This window comes from Nicotiana tabacum, chromosome 9 (assembly GCF_000715075.1).
Source record: "Nicotiana tabacum cultivar K326 chromosome 9, ASM71507v2, whole genome shotgun sequence".
In the NCBI taxonomy this organism is placed as follows: Eukaryota; Viridiplantae; Streptophyta; class Magnoliopsida; order Solanales; family Solanaceae; genus Nicotiana; species Nicotiana tabacum.
In genome coordinates, this window is record NC_134088.1 from 24,133,766 (window position 1) to 24,150,366 (window position 16,601).

A 16,601-nucleotide genomic window follows, 5' to 3' on the forward strand; every position below is an offset into this window, starting at 1 on the left:
AAATGAATATATTGGAGGAGCGGGTTGCACGCCTCAATAGAAATTGATGGAAATGATAATTGGTTATGACTGCTGAGTTAGTTTCAATTATTATAAATGAGTTACCTGATTTATTTTTATTATTTGTTGTTGTTACTAATATTGCGTACAGGTTAATATAAGTGACCCGCCTTAACCTCGTCACTACTTCGTCGAGGTTAGGCTCAGCACTTACCAGTACATGGGGTCAGTTGTACTGATACTACACTCTGCACTTCTTGTGCAAATTTCGGAGTTGGTCCCAGCGGTGTACTATAGACTTGCTCGGATTTCAGCTACTTGGAGGAGACTTGAGGTATAACTGCACAGCGTCCGCAGTTCTGAAGTCCCCGTCTATTTTACTTTAGCTGTGTGTTTATTTTCAGACAGCTTTATTTTATTCAGACCTTTATTTGTATTTATTCTAGAAGCTTGTGCACTTGTGACACCAATTCTGGGATGGTATTTAGACACCGTTGTTTTTATGGATTATTCACTATATTTCAGAATTTACTTCCGCAATTATTTTTTGTTATTAATAAATTTAAAAATTGTTTTGAAAATGGATAAGATTATTCTAACATTGGCTTGCCTAGCAAGTGAAATGTTAGACGCCATCACGGTCCGAAGGTGGGAATTTCGGGTCGTGACACCTGAATGTCGTCTTTAGAATATCCGAATCCCGAATTTTCAACTGGTGATACCCCGATCTCAAATCAATTTTGGAGAATACCTTCGCTCTCTCAAGCTGGTCAAATAAGTCATCAATACGCGGAAAAGTATATTTATTCTTGATCATAACTTTGTTCAATTGTCTGTAATCAATGCACATCCGCATAGTACAATCTTTCTTTTTCACAAACAGAACCGGTGCACCCCAAGGCGACACACTAGACCTAATAAACCCCTTATAAAGAAGTTCCTAAAGTTTCTCTTTCAATTCTTTTAACTCAGATGGTGCCATACGATATGGAGGAATAGAAATGGGCTGAGTGCCCGGCACCAAGTCAATACCGAAATCAATATCCCGATCTGGTGGCATACCCAGTAGTTTTACAGGAAATACATCTGGAAAGTCTCACACGACCGGTACTGAATCAATAGTAGGAGTATCTACATCAACATCTCTCACAAAGACCAAATATGACAAACACCCCTTCCCAACCATACGTAGGGCTTTCAAATAAGAAATTACCCTACTGGGAACATAATCTAGAGAACCTCTCCATTCGACCTTCGGCAACCCCGGCATCGCCAACGTCACAGTTTTTGCGTGACGGTCCCGGATAGCATGACATGGAGACAACCAATCCATACCCAGGATTACATCGAAATCAACCATACTGAGCAATAAGTTACCAACTCTAGTCTCCAGTACTCCAATAGTTACCACACATGATCGATACACACGGTCCATAATAATATTATTGCCCACCGGTGTAGATACACGAACAGGTGAAACTAAGGACTCACGGGACATATCCAGATAATGAGTAAAGTACGATGATACATACGAATAAATAGAACCAGGGTCAAATAATATAGAAGCTTCTTTGTGGCACACTAAGACAATACCTGTGACTATTGCATCTGAAGAAATGGCATCTGTCCTGGCAAGAAAAGCATAGAATCAGGACTGACCACCACCTGATCGTCCTCCCCCTCTTAGGCGACCCCTAGCTGACTGACCCCCACCCCGAGCTGGCTGGGCGGGTGGCGAAGTAACTGGTGCTGAAGTCATAGTCAGATTCCTCTGTTGCACTGGACCTCTCGAGCGACGAGGACACTGCCTTCACATATGCCCAAATTCCCCACACTCAAAGCAACTCCTTGGTACTGGTGGTGGTGAGGACTGAATCGGACCCCGAGAACCAGAATAACCGCTAGAAGCACCCGGTGCGAATGAACCCTGAACTGAAGGAGCACGGGATGAACTCTGGCTGGAAGGGCACTGAGAGATGACTGACCCTGATGAGAACTATATGAACCATGGCTGGATGATGCACCACGGTGAACTGGACGATCCGTCTGAGCGTGTCTGTAAGGACGATCCCTGTCGTGGTAATACTGACCCCCTGAAGGAACATCACTGAAACCACTCGATCCATGAGGCCTCTTGGCCTCCCTCTATTCTCGTTCCTGGCTACAAACCACCTCTATCTACCAACCAATCTCAACCACCTCGTCAAAAGTAGCACCAGATACCCGTTCCTGAGTCATAAGTAACTGCAACTGGTATGTGAAGCCATCAATGAACCTCCTAATCCTCTCTCTATCAGTAGGAACCAACCAAACTGCGTGACGATCCAACTCAGAAAACCTCATCTCGTACTGGGTCACAGACATGCCATCATGCCGAAGCTGCTCAAACTGTCTGCACAGCTCCTCCCTGCGAGACTGCGGCACAAAATTCTCCAAAAAGAAAATAGAGAACTCCTGCCATGTAAGTGGTACTGCACCAACCGGCCTGCGCCGCTCATAAGCCTCCCACCATCTGAAGGTAGCCTTAGAAAACTGAAAAGTAGTGAACGAGACCCCACTGGTCTCGATAATACCCGCTGTCCGCAGCATCCGCTAGCACTTATCCAGAAATCCCTGAGCATCCTATGACTCAACACCGCTAAATGATGGAGGTCGAAGCCTCCCAAATTTCTCAAGTCTCATTTGCTCATCATCTGCCATAACGGGGACTACCGGGGCCTGAACAGCTGCAACCGGCTGGGCTGGTAGTGCCCCCGGTATCTGAACTCCATGCACTACCTGCTTTGGAGTACGGGCAATAGGGGTATGAGTACCTCCCCCGGCCTGAGAAGTGGCTGGTGCGGCCTGAGTCAAAACCACCTGAGCAAGGCCAGTGCAAACTGTCAATATTTGGGCCAAAGCCTCTTGAAGGCCTGGAATCACAATGGGCACAGCTGGTGCCTGAGCTGGTCCTACCGGCTCAACTATATCTAGAATCTGCTCCTGAGCCGGAGCAACTGGTGGTGCTACAGGTGCTGCTCCAACTATTGTACGAGCTAAACCTCGACCTCTACCTCGGCCACATCCCCGGCCTCCCACGGCCCTAACTGGTGGCATTGGTGGCTGACCATCCGATCCGGTAGTACGTGTTCTCACTATCTGTGAGAGAATAGAATAACAGAAATTTAGTTTCCGGAATCAACAAATTCACACGACAGAGTACAAGAAAGTGAATTTTTCCTAAGGGTTCGACAGCCTCTTGAAGATAAGTACAGACGTCTCCGTACCGATCCATAAGACTCTACTAAACCTGATCATGAGTCGTGAGACCTATGTAACCTAGGCTCTAATACCAACTTGTAACGACCCAAAATCCTAACCCATCGTGATGGCTCCTATCTCAATACTAGGCAAACCGACAACATCAATAACCAATAATTTCTTTTAAATACGGAAAACATAATATTTAAGTTTAAGAGAAAATCCCACAAATACTGGATATAAATACACTCCCAAAACCCGGTGTCACTGAGTACATGAGCATCTATACATTACAAGTCTAGGAAACATGGTCTATAATAATCTGAGACCAAATACAATAAACAAAGGGATAGGGAAGGAGAGACAAGGTCTGCGAAACATGGCAGCTACCTCTGAATATCCGAAAAATCAACTGTGTGAAAGAATCAACACCCACTGTATCCGAGATCACCTGGATCTGCACACGAAGTGCAAGGTGTAGTATGAGTACAACCAACTTAGTAAGTAACAATAATAAATAAGAACTAAAAGTAGTGACGAGCTTCACAGCTAAATCCAAATACAGTGATTTTCAACATAAAAAGGTAGGCATGCTCTCAAGTTCAACATTTTAAATTCCACAGTAATTTCATATCAACTTCGATTGAGACAGAAGATAATGTCTTTCAGAAATTTCCAAAACAGTGATATATGACAGCTGAAATGCAACAATAATGAAATCAATACATCCTCTCAGAGTAACAGTCATTCAGCCCTCCCATTCACTTCGACCTCACAGTCACTCTTTCCTCATAGTCACTCATTCCTCTCAATCACTCAGCATTCGGTACTCTGCACTCGCACTCAGTAGGTACCTGCGCTCACTAGGGGTGTGTACATACTCTGGAGGGGCTCCTTCAGCCCAAGCGCTATAACAAGCCAATCATGGCATAAATCAACAAAACATGCTGCGGTGTGCAGCTCGATCCCATAAATATTCTCACAATTAGGCCATCGGCCTCACTCAGTCATCAACCTCTCCAGTCTCTCGAGCTCTCAGAAATCATGATAAGTAGCCTAACAATAATGATATGATGCATCAATAATAAATAAGAGAAATTGAGATGTAACATGCGAGTAAAAATTGTTACTGAGTATGCAACAACAATTTAACAGATAATTCAACATGTACACGACCTCTATGGGTCCCAACAATGTCAACACATAGTTTAAACATTATTTATAGATTAATTTCTCTAAATACGTGGAATGATGTATGGATATCAACAGATTATTCAACTACACAGTTCCATGGTATTGACCAAGTCACAATTCCTACGGTGCATGCCCACACACCCGTCACCTAGCATGTGTGTCACCTCAAAACCAATCACATAACACATAATCCGGGGTTTCATACCTTCAGGACCAAATTTAGAATTGTTACTTACCTCAAACCGTCAAATTCTTTATTCTTCAATGCCTTTGCCTCGCGAATCGGCCTCCAAACGCCTCGAATCTAGCAACAAATAAGCCGATTCAGTCAATAAAAATTATAGGAATTAATTCCATATGAAAATACAAAATTTTCATCAAAATCCAAAATTTCACCCAAAAGTCGCCTGTGGGGCCCACGTCTCGAAACACGACAAAAGTTACAAAATCTGAAAGCCCATTTAACCACGAGTATAACCATACCAATTTTACCAAAATCCGACCTCAACTCAACCTCAAAATCCTCAAATCTTATTTTCAAATCCCCGATTTACACCTAAACAATATGTAATCTAGTCGGATTATACGATGATAATTCAATATTATGGATTAGAAATGATCACAAGTGTCTTACCTCAAGATTTTCCGTGAAAACCTTGCTAAAAAATCGCCCAACCCGAGCTTGAAATGCCCAAAAATGGCAAAAGCTCGGAACCCCTCTGTTTTTGTACTGCCCCAGGGGTTTTCGCTTCTGCGGAATTTTTAACCGCACCTGCGATCTCGCAGATATGAGAACTCCTTCGCTTCTACAGCTTCATCGCTTCTACGGACAGGAAGTCTGCTCCTGCGGAGTCGCACATGCGACGTTTTCTTCGCTTCTGCGAAGCCATCTCCCTCTCCCCTTTTCCGTTTCTGCGTGCATAGCTTCGCACCTGCGACCTCGCAGGTGCGGAAATTTCTTCACACCTGCGACCACTGCCCCTCTTCACTCCTGAACGCTTCTGCGTTGGGCTGGTGCACACATGCGACTTCGCACCTACGATCAGCCCTCCGCAGGTGCGAGAAAACCAGAAGCAAACTTTCTAGTAGTGATTTTGTCACAACCCAAAATCTATTAAAGGTTGTGATGGCACCGTATACCGTTGTCAGGCAAGCCAACCATAAGTAGTCAATTTGGTTCTCGTTTTAATATTTTTGAAATCATATTTTTCCTTCCATTAAACAGTTAAAGATGAAATTTACAGAGTAAATGATAATATTTTTAACAAATTTCAATACAAAATAACTCATAGTCACCCCAAAACCCGGTGTCACAAGTGCATGAGCATCAATAAATGTGTGAGTTGTAATTTCTTTAACAAAATCCTTTCAATGAAGTAAATATATCACGGAAACATGTCATAGGAGGAGTGAAGTTATTCGGCGACGAATCGTGAAATCGTGAAGTCTCTACAATAGCAAGTCTAGTCTCAAGTAGAAATCTAAAATAAGGAATTAAACAAGCAAGGATAATCCCTATAGTACAAGTACAGCATGGTGTGAACCTAAGTCTACCCGGACAATGACATGAATCTAACTACGTACGGACTCTCGTCACCTCGTGCGTATGTAGTCCTCGCAACAAGTTGCACACATTAAATACATTACCTAGGGGTAGTTTTCCCCCTCATAGAGTTAGAAAGGAGACATACCTCGCTCCGAAGTTTCATAACCGGCTCCAACGCCGCTCTAACACCTCAAACCGATGACCGCCGATCCAAAACTAGTCAAATAAGATGCAACTCAATCAAAATATACTCTAATACTCATAATTAATCAATTTATAACAATTTTCAACTCCGCTTGAAAAATCGATAAAGCAACCCTCGGGCCCACTTGCCCAGATTCCGAAAATATTCTAAGATAAATACTACCCATAGAATTACAAACTCCAATATATAATTTATTCTCAATTTCATGCCCAAATTCGTGATCAAATTCCAAGAATACCAATTTCTCGGTTTTTTCTACAAAATCAAAAATTTCTACAAATTTTCATGCTTGAATCCATGTAAAAACCATGTATTTAACTCACAATGTGAATGAATCACTTACCCCATTATAGTTGATGAAGATGGCACTCCAAAAGTGCTCTAAAATCGGCTCTCATGGATGAAATGAAGTGAAACCTCACTGCCCAGCGATCCTCGCACCTGCGGAAATTCCATCGCAGGTGCGTTTCAAGCTCAGCCCAACGCTCCCGCATCTGCGCGTCCGCTTCTGCGGTCCATGCACCGCACCTGCGGCCATCGCCCGCTCCTGCATTGCCCACTTCGCACCTGCACCTTCATAGATGCGCCCAAATATTCCGCACCTGTGGTTGCTGACAAGCCTCCTCTCCTTCGCACCTACGACTCGTGGCTCGCACCTGCGGCCCTTTTCACGCAGGTGCGATTGCACCAGGTATCAGCTGCCTCAGCATTTCATCCAAGTCCAAACTCGATCCGTTGACCATCCGAAATCCACCCGAGGCCCTCGGGACCTCAACCAAATATACCAACACGTCCCAAAATACATCACGAACTTAGTCGAGCCTTTAAATCACATCAAACAATGCTAAAAAAATGAATCACCCTCCAATTCAAACTTAGTGAACTTTGAAACTTCAACTTCTACAATCGATGCCGAAACCTATCAAATCACGTCAGATTGACCTCAAATTTTGAGCACAAGTCATAATTGATATTACGGACCTACTCCAACTTCCGGAATCAGAATCCGAGCCCGATATCAAAAAGTCCACTTTCGGTCAAACTTTCAAAGTTCCAACTTTCGCCAAATGACCCCGAAATGACCTACGGACCTCCAAATTCACATCCGGGCGCGCTCCCAATACCGAAATCACCATACGGAGCTATTCCCAGACTCAGAAATCCCAAACGGACATCGATAGCATTGAAATGCACTCCAACCCAAATTTATGAAATCCTTCCAAAATGCCAACTTCCACAATAGGCGTCGAAACGTTCCTGGGTCATCCAAAATCCGATCCGGATATAAGTTCAAGTCCAAAATTATCATACAAACCTGTTGGAACCTTCAAGTCCCGATTCCGAGGTCGTTTACTCAAAAATCACCCTTTAGTCAATTCCTCCAACTTAAAGCTTCCGAAATTAGAATTTTTCTTTCCAAATCAACTCTGAACTTTCCAAAATTAAATTCCGACCACGCGTACACATCATAATACCTTAAGTGAAGCTGATCAGGGTCTCAAACCGCTGAATGATGTGCTAGAGCTCAAAATGACCGGCCGGATCGTTACATTCTCTCCCACTTAAACATACGTATCTCTGCGATCGTGCTAAGAACTGCTCTAGAGTTGTCTGAAATCATTGTTTAACACCTCGTGCACCTACCCATGCTACCATAACCCAGTTGAGCACATTTGCTCGAGCAAACCTGAAAATCCTCCCTTTACAGGTTTTAAGTCCAAATTTGACGTGCTAGAGCTCAAAACGACAGGTCGGGTCGTTACAGGTTTTAAGTCCGAATTTGATCCGTTAACCACTCGAAACTCACCCGAGGCCCCGGGGACCTCAACCAAATATACCAACAAGTCCTAAAATATCATACGAACTTAGTCGAGTCTTCAAATCACATCAAACAACATTAAAAACACGAATCACACATAGATTCAAGCCCAATGAACTTTAAAACTTCTAATTTCTACAAACGACACCGGAACCTATCAAATCATGTTCGATTGACCTCAAATTTTACACACAAGTCATAAATGAAATAACATACCTATTCAAATTTCTAGAATCAGATTCCAACCTCGATATCAAAAAGTCAGCCCCCTGATCAAACTTCCCAAAAGTTCGACTTTCGCCATTTCAAGCCTAATTCCACTATGGACCTCCAAATAATTTTCTGTGATGACCCAAAAGGTCATCTTATATTTTTGAACTCGATACTGCACTCTTAAGCCTTAAAAATCTCATTTTTACCCTCCTCAATTTGCGTGCACAGTCCGAGTATTGGCCCGGAAGGTTTAAATGTTAAAAACTGATAAAAATAAGAATTGTTGCCTTAAAACATCAGTTGAGTTGACTTCGGTCAACATTTTTGGTAAATGGCCCGGATTCATATTTTGATGGTCCTGGTGTGTCCGTATCAAATTATGGGACCTGGGAGTATGCCCGGAATCGAATTCGGAGATCCCTAGCTCGAGTTATGAATTTTTGATAAAAATTAAAAGTTTGAAAATTTAATGCTTTTAAGAATTGATTGATGTTTGGCATTGTTAGTACCGGATCCGTATTTTGGTTTCGGATCTCGGTATAGGTTCATTATAATATTTAAGACTTGTCTATGAAATTTGGTGAGAAACGGAGTTGGTTTGACGTGATTCGGACGTCCGGTTGAGAAAATAGAAATTTTAAAGTGTTCTTGAGAATTTCATTTGGTTTGGTGCTAATTTTGTCGTTCTAGGTGTTATTGTAGCGATTTGATCGTGCAAGCGAGTTCGTATGATATTTTTAGACTTGTGTGCACCTTTGGTTTAGATCCCCGAGGGCTCGGATGAGTTTCGTAAAGGCTACGGAGTGAGATTTGGCTTGGAAAACACTGCAGGTGCATCTGATATTATTGCAGGCCTCTGATCTCGCATTTGCGAGTCTGTGCGAGATCAAGCATTGCAATTGTGACCTCTGATAGGTTCTCATTTACGAGCTTCTCATCGCAAATGCGAAGAGAAGTTGGGCCAACAGTTTTCGCATTTGCGAAGGGAGTCGGGGAAGGGCGGTGATCGTAAATGCGATCATTTAGTCGCATTTGCGAACTTATCTTCGCATTTGCGAAGGCAGAAGAAGTGTGAAGGGATTCACATTTGCGATGACTCCTTCGCATTTGCGAAGCTTAGGTCACAAATGCGACATCTACAGTTGATCAAAATGACTTTTGGACGGGAATTTTCATTCATTTCCCAAATTTTCAAGACCTAAAACACAAGAGGCGATTTTCCAAAGACCATTTCTTCCCCAAATCATAGGTAAGTGATTCTAAACTGATTTCTTTCAATCTTTCACTACATTTTACAAGATTTCAACCTGAAACTAAGGTTTTCATGGTAGAATTAGGGGTTTTGGGTAGAAACTAGGGATTTCGGAAATTCGGGAATTTAGACCTCAAATTGAGGTTGGATTCTAAAACCAATTATATATCCAGGCTCGGGGGTGAATGGGTAAATGGATTTTGGTCCGAACCTCAGGTTTTGACCAACCGGGCCCAGGGTCGATTTTTGACCTTTTGTGGGAAAATTTGGGAAATCTAAATTTATGCAATGTAATTGATTCCTTTAGCAATATTTGATATTATTGAGTCGTTTTTGAATAGATACGAGTGGTTTGGAGGTGGATTCTAGAGGAAAATATGTGATTGAGTATTGAGTGGCCTTCAGAGCGAGGTAAGTGTCGTGGTTAACCCTGACTTGAGGGAGTTAGGAACCTCAGATTATTTGCTATGTGAAATGCATGTGAGCGGCATATATGTGAGGTGACGAGTACTTATGCGCCGCCAATTTACCTGTTTTTCCCCTGTTTTCTCCCATTTTTCTCATGTTGTCTCTTTATTATGCCTAATTGCTACATGTTTAGTCTAATGTTGTTAAATTAATAGTTCTTATCATGTTTACGGATCTTCTGGTGATAATTGAGTATTTATTTCGAAGTTGAGATTGATATTGTGGAATCAAATATTGAAGTAAGGCTTATACTTGTTATTCTATCTCCCTGTTGTTATTTATTCATTGCATTATGGTAAAGGAGAGTGTTAATGCACGAAGAGTGATGCCGTGCCATATTATGAGTGTTAAAGCACGAAGGGTGATGTCGTGCCATATTGTGAGTGTAAAAGCACGAAGGGTGATGCTGTGCCATATTGTGAGTGTTAATGCACGAAGGGTGATGCCATGCCATATTATGAGTGTTAATGCACGAAAGGTGATGTCGTGCCATGATATGAGAGTTAATGCACGAAGGGTGTTGTCGTGTCGTTTTTATTGATTTTATGGTGAGGTTGAGAGTATAATCACGAAGGGTGATGCCGTGCATTTTTCCTTTACTATATACAGTATTCCTGTTGATCCATAGTATATTGACTGTTCCAGTTATCATTCTGATGTAGTTCTTTATCTCGTATTTTCCCTCAGCATATTTCCCCCTCCCAATACTACATGTCTAGCTTTCATTACTGTTATTTGTATATACAATGTTAAATTGTACAGGGGTGTCTTGTCTTAGCCTCATCACTACTTCGTCGAGGTTAGGCTCGACACTTACCAGTACATGGGGTCGGTTGTACTGATACTGCACTCTACACTTACTGTGCAAATTTTGGTACCGGCTCAGGTTGATCGAGATTTTAGCTGTTGGACCCGCTATCCGGAGACTCAAGGTAGATCTGTCGGCGTTCACAGACCTTGAAGTCCCCGTCTATCTCATTTTTTATTTCATTCAAACAGTTGTATTTCTCTCAGACTATTATTTGTAGTAAATTGTAGAATGCTCGTGAATTGTGAATCCAGATCCGGGTGGTAGTAGTTAATAAAATTTTGATATTATTCCGCACTCACTATATTTCATCTTAGCTAATTTGTTGTTACTCACTGAATGGAATAAGGATTTGTTTAATGATTCTCTAACGTTGGCTTGCCTAGCAAGTGAAATGTTAGGCACCATCACTGTCCCGATGGTGGGAATTCTAGATCGTGACAAGTTGGTATCAGAGCACTAGGTTGCCTAGGTCTCACGATTCACGAGCAAGCTTAGTAGAGTCTGGAGGATCGGTACAGAGACGTCTGTCCTTATCTTCCAGAGGCTATGAAGTTTAGGAACAAATTTTACTTCTATTCTTCTCTGTCGTGCGATTTTGTTTTCTCAATACTAATTGAACTCTTCCCCTCTTATTCTCTCGTAGATGGCGAGAACACGTACCGCTTCCTCAGCTGAGCAGCAGCCAGAGCCCCCAGTGGCAGCTCCTACGCGGGGCAGAGGTCGAGGCCGAGGCCATGCCAGAGGCAGGGGCAGGGATCATCCAGAGCCCGAGCAGTAGCCCCAGCAGTGGAGCCTCAGATAGTGCTTGACGAGGAGGTTCTAGCCCAGACTGTTCCTACTGGACCAGCTCAGGTTCCGGAGGGGTTCATTGCCACCCCAGTACTTCAGGACGCTTTGATTCGTTTGGTCGGCCTTATGGAGAGTGTGGCCCAAACTGGCGCATTTCCCATGGCATCGGCCGTCTCTCAGGCTGGAGGAGGAGCCCAGACTCCCACTACTCCCGCTCCGGAGCAGATAGCTCCCCAGTATTAGGTTCTAGCAGGTCATCCAGTCAGAGTAGTTCAGCCGGTTGTTGCTCCACAGACCGGTGACAGGTCAGTTATGTCTTCTGAGGCTTTGTGGAGATTGGACAGGTTTACCAAGCTCTTCCCAGTTCACTTCAGTGGTGCTCTTTCAGAGGATCCCCAAGAGTATCTCGATAGTTGTCACGAGGTTCTACGGAACATGAGTATAGTGGAGACCAATGGGGTCGATTTTGCTGTATTTCAGATGACTGGTTCTGCCAAGAAATAGTGGAGAGATTATTTGTTGACCAGACCAGCTGCGTCGCCTACTCTTACTTGGGACCAGTTCTCTCAGCTCTTCCTAGAGAAGTTTCTGCCTATCACATTAAGAGAGGAGCGTCGCCATCAGTTGGAGCATCTCCAGCAGGGCAGTATGACTGTTACTCAGTATGAGACCTGTTTTGTGGATTTGGCCCGTCATGCTATTCTTCTGCTTCCCACCGAGAGAGAGGGTGAGGAGGTTTATTGACGGACTTGCTCAGCCTATCAGATTGCAGATGGCTAAGGAGACTGGGAGTGAGATTTCTTTCCAGGCGGCTGCTAATGTCGCCAGACGAGTCAAGATGGTTCTTGCTCAGGAGGTCAGGGGTCTCACAAAAGACCTCATCATTCCGGTGAGTTCAGCGATGCCTCATCTAGAGGCAGGGGTACTTTCGGTAAAGGCCATCCTCCCAGACCATTTCATTCAGCGTTCCAAGCATCCCATGGTGCCTCAGATGGTTGTGGTCCTCATATGCCTTATTCCGACCAGCTAGCCTACCGTGCACCACCAGCTCCTATTAGTGCACCTCCGCTCTAGAGTTATCAGGGTGGTTACTCAGGTTGACAGGGTCATTTTTAAGGTCAGCAGTCACAGCAGCCGAGGTTATGTTATACTTGTGGTAATCCGAGGCAAATTGCTAGATTTTGCCCTCGGACAACGGGCAACGGGCAGCTCACAGTATCAGAGTTCTCGTGCCATGGTTCCGGCACCAGTTGCTGCACCACCTACTCAGCCAGCCAGAGGTAGGGGTCAGGCAGCTAGGGGTAGAGGCCAGACTGTTAGAGATGGGGGTCAGGCCATTAGAGGTGGAGACCAGCCAATTAGAGGCCGTCCCAGGGACGTAGTTCAGAGTGGTGGGGCCCAGCCCCGGTGTTATGCTTTCCCAGCCAGGCCTAAGGCTGAGTCATCTGACATTGTTATCACAGGTACTATTTCCGTTTGCAGTAGAGATGCTTCAGTTCTATTTGATCCGGGGTCTACTTACTCCTATGTGTCATCCTATTTTGCTTCATATTTATTGTGCCCCGTGATTCTTTGAGTTCTCCTGTGTATGTGTCCACACCAGTGGGAGATGCTATTGTTGTAGATCATGTTTATCATTCGTGTGTGGTCACCATTGGGAGTCTTGAGACTCGTGTAGATCTTCTACTTCTCGATATGGTTGATTTTGATGTCATACTAGGTATGAATTGGTTGTCACCTTATCATGCTATATTAGATTGTCACGCCAAGACAGTGACCTTAGCCTTGCAGGGGTTGCCTCGATTAGAGTGGAGAGGGACTCTTGGACATTCTACCAGTAGGGTTATCTCTTATGTGAAGGATCGACATATGGTCGAGAAGGGGTGTCTAGCTTACTTGGCTTATGTCCGTGATTCTAGTGTGGAGGTTCCTTCCATAGAGTTAGTGTCGGTTGTTTGTGAGTTTCTAGAGGTGTTTCCTGCAGATCTGTCGGGGATGCCACCCGACAGGGATATTGATTTCTGCATTGATTTGGCTCCGGGCACTCAGCCCATTTCCATTCTGCCATACTGCATATCCCCGCTAGAGTTGAAAGAATTGAAGGAACAACTGCAAGATTTGCTTGATAAGGGCTTCATTAGGCCTAGTGTCTCGCCCTGGGGTAAACCTGTGTTGTTTGTGAAGAAGAAAGATGGATCGATAAGGATGTGTATAGATTACCGGCAGTTGAACAAAGTCACCATCAAGAACAAGTATCCATTGCCGAGGATTGATGATTTATTTGATCAGCTTCAGGGTGCCCAGCTATTTTTGAAGATTGATTTGAGATCTGGCTATCATCAGTTGAGGATTAGGGCATCCAATGTCCCTACGATATCTTTTCGGACTCGGTATGGGGATTATGAGTTTCTAGTGATGTCATTTGTGCTGACAAATGCCCCAGCAGCATTCATGGATTTGATGAACTGGGTGTTCAAGCCCTACTTGGATTCCTTTGTGATTGTGTTTATTGATGATATCTTGATCTACTCCCACAGCCGAGAGGAGCATGAGCAGCACCTTTGGATCGTTCTTCAGACTCTGAGAGACAGCCAGTTATATGCTAAGTTCTCAAAATGCGAGTTTTGGTTGAGTTCAGTTGCTTTCTTGGGTCACATTGTATCAGCAGAGGGTATTCAGGTGGATCCTAAGAAGATTGAGGCAGTTCATAACTGGCCTAGACCTACATCAGCTACAGAGATCCGTAGTTTCTTGGGATTGGCAAGTTATTGTCATCGGTTTGTGGAGGGGTTTTCATCCATAGCAACCCCGTTGACCAGGATGACCCAGAAGGGTGCCCTGTTCAGGTGGTCAGACGAGTGTGAGGCGAGCTTCCAGAAGCTCAAGACAGCTTTGACTACGGCACTGGTATTGGTGTTACCCTCAAGTTCAGGATCTTATACAGTATATTATGACGCATCCCGTATTGGTCTGGGTGTGGTACTGATGCAGGGTGGCAAGGTTATTACATATGCTTCGCGGCAGCTGAAAGTTCACAAGAAGAATTACCATGTTCATGATCTAGAGCTGGCAGCCATTGTGCACGCGCTGAAGATTTGGAGGCACTATCTTTACGGTGTGCCATGTGAGGTATTCACGGATCATCGGAGCTTGCAGTATTTATTCAAGCAGAAGGAGCTCAATTTAAGGCAGAGGAGGTGGTTAGAGCTATTGAAAGATTATGATATCACCATCTTGTATCATCCCGGGAAGGACAATATGGTGGCCGACGCCTTGAGTAGAAAGTCAGCTAGTATGGGTAGCCTTTCATATATTCCAATTGGTGAGAGACCGCTTGCATTGGATGTTCAGGCCTTGGCCAATCAGTTCGTGAGGTTGGATATTTCTAAGCCCAGCAGTGTTCTAGCTTGTACATTTGCTCGGTCTTCTTTGTTTGAGCGCATCATAGAGTGGAAGTATGATGATCCTTATTTGCTTGTCCTTAGAGGTATAGTGCGGCACGGTGGTGCCAAGCAGGTTACTGTTGAAGATGATGGAGTTTTGAGGATGCGGGGTCATATTTGTGTGACTAATGTGGATGGACTTCGTGAGTTGATTCTTGAGGAGGCCCACAGTTTTCGGTATTCTATTCATCCGGGCACCGCCAAGATGTATCAGTACTTGCGGCAGCATTATTGGTGGAGGCGAATGAAGAAGGATATAGTTGCTTATGTAGCTCGATGTCTAAATTGTCAGCAAGTAAAGTACGAGCATCAGAGACCTGATGGTTTGCTTCAGAAGATAGAGATTCCTGAGTGGAAGTGGGAGCATATCACTATGGATTTCGTTGTTGGACTCCCACGGACTCAGAGGAAGTTCGATGCCATTTGGGTGATTGTGGACAGGCTGACTAAGTCAACGCACTTCATTCCTATTGCAGTTTCACATTCTTCAGAGCGGTTAGCCGAGATTTATATCCGCGAGATCGTTCGTCTTCACGGTGTGCCCGTTTCTATCATTTCTGATTAAGGTACGCAGTTCACCTCGCACTTCTAGAGGGCAGTATAGTGTGAGTTGGGCACGTGGGTTGAGTTGAGCACAACGTTTCACCCTCAGACGGATGGACAGTCCGAGCGCACTATTCAGATCTTGGAGGATATGCTCCGCGCATGTGTTATAGACTTTGAAGGATCATGGGATCAGTTCTTACCCCTTACAGAGTTCGCCTACAATAATAACTACCAGTTGAGCATTCAGATGGCTCCCTATGAGGCACTATATGGTAGACGGTGTCGATCGCCGGTCGGATGGTTTGAGCCGGGGGAGGCTCGGTTGTTGGGTACAGACTTAGTACAGGATGCCTTGGATAAGGTCAAGATTATTCAGGATCGACTTCGCACAGCTCAGTCCAGGCAGAAGAGTTATGCCAACCGCAGAGTTCGTGATGTTGCATTCATGGTCGAGGAGTGAGTGTTGCTTCGGGTATCACCCATGAAGGGTGTAATGAGGTTCGGAAATAAGGGCAAGTTGAGCCCTAGGTATATCGGACCTTTTGAGATTCTAGAGAGAGTGGGAGAGGTGGCTTACAGGCTTGCGTACCGGGGTTATCATCAATTCATCCGGTGTTCCATGTGTCCATGCTTTGAAAGTATCACGGCGATCCGTCCCATGTGTAAGATTTCAGCTCTGTCCAATTGGACAAGGATTTGACTTACGAGGAGGAGACGGTGGCTATTCTAGCCCGGCAAGTTCGCCAGTTGAGATCAAAGAGTTACCCTTCAGTTCGAGTGCAGTGGAGAGGTCAGCCTATTGAGGCAGCTGCTTGGGAGTCCGAATCCGATATGCGGAGTAGATATCCCCATCTTTTCACCAGCTCAGGTACTTTTCTATGTCCGTTCGAGGACGAACGGTTATTTTAGAGGTGGAGAATGTGATGACCCAAAAGGTCATCTTATATTTTTGAACTCAATATTGCTCTCTTAAGCCTTAAAATCTCATTTTTACCTTCCTCGATTTGTGTGCACAGTCCGGTGTTGGCCCGGAAGGTTTATATGTTAAAAACTGATAAAAATAAGAATTTTTGCC